Source organism: Anas platyrhynchos, chromosome 1, assembly GCF_047663525.1.
Source record: "Anas platyrhynchos isolate ZD024472 breed Pekin duck chromosome 1, IASCAAS_PekinDuck_T2T, whole genome shotgun sequence".
Lineage (NCBI taxonomy): Eukaryota > Metazoa > Chordata > Aves > Anseriformes > Anatidae > Anas > Anas platyrhynchos.
This window is the reverse complement of record NC_092587.1, coordinates 146,491,654-146,492,545: the sequence shown is the minus strand read 5'-3', so window position 1 is coordinate 146,492,545 and position 892 is coordinate 146,491,654.

The following is an 892-nucleotide window of genomic DNA, read 5'->3' as shown; positions in this document are numbered from 1 at the left end:
GCTTTAGTAGCAGAGGCAGTGCTGTAAATCAATAATCATACTTAAGCATTTAGGACTTTTTTTATTACACAGACAGCAAATCAATGCGTGAGGTAGGAGTATATATACTGAGGACCCGGGAATACATGTATGGTATACAAGTATATATACACAGGGGACCCAGAAAAGAAAAACAAAACAAAACACCCCCAAACTAGTTGCTTTGCTCCACCTAGAAGAAGCACTTTGAGCTGGTGGCTTTCTTTTCCCCAGCTTTTGGATTATGATGGGAATCTGGGAAGGAAACAGGAATCAGAGGTGAAGGTGCCACAGCAAACTACCGCCATGCAATGATCAAAGTGAAATATAGCCCACAAGTTTCACATGGCTCTGAATCGCATTCAGCATTATTATTTTGGAGTCTTCTGCATTTTTTTTTAAAAAAGGATTTAGCATCCTTTCTGTTTGGGTATCTCCAGAGGTTTGCTGTCTGGAGGGTATGTAAACCTGAACTGAAATTAGGTATCTCCGGAGGCAGCCTAAATCGCTTATCTGGGCAGTAAACGCAGAATAAGCAGGATTACTGGCACGGCTTGAGTAATACAGAAATACTGCTTTTTGAGCTGGTTTGCTTTGAACAAAATCTTGCTGTTCTGCCTGGAGCCAGGCGGCTGTGAGGACGCCTGCCCCTTCACCCCCCTTCCCAGTGTGTGGGGGCAGCCGACAATAAGGTGACTTCTCCCAGGGACACCCCAGATCCGCCTCCCCTCTCCCGGCCTCGCTCTGCCCCGTTTAAGTCCCACAAAAAAACTTTCCCCGGAGCTTTTCTCCAGGCCCGGGGCCGCGCAGCTCCCGCCCGGGTCCCTCCCCCTGGTGCCGGCGGGGGCGGAGCGGGGCCGGGCCGGGCCAGGAG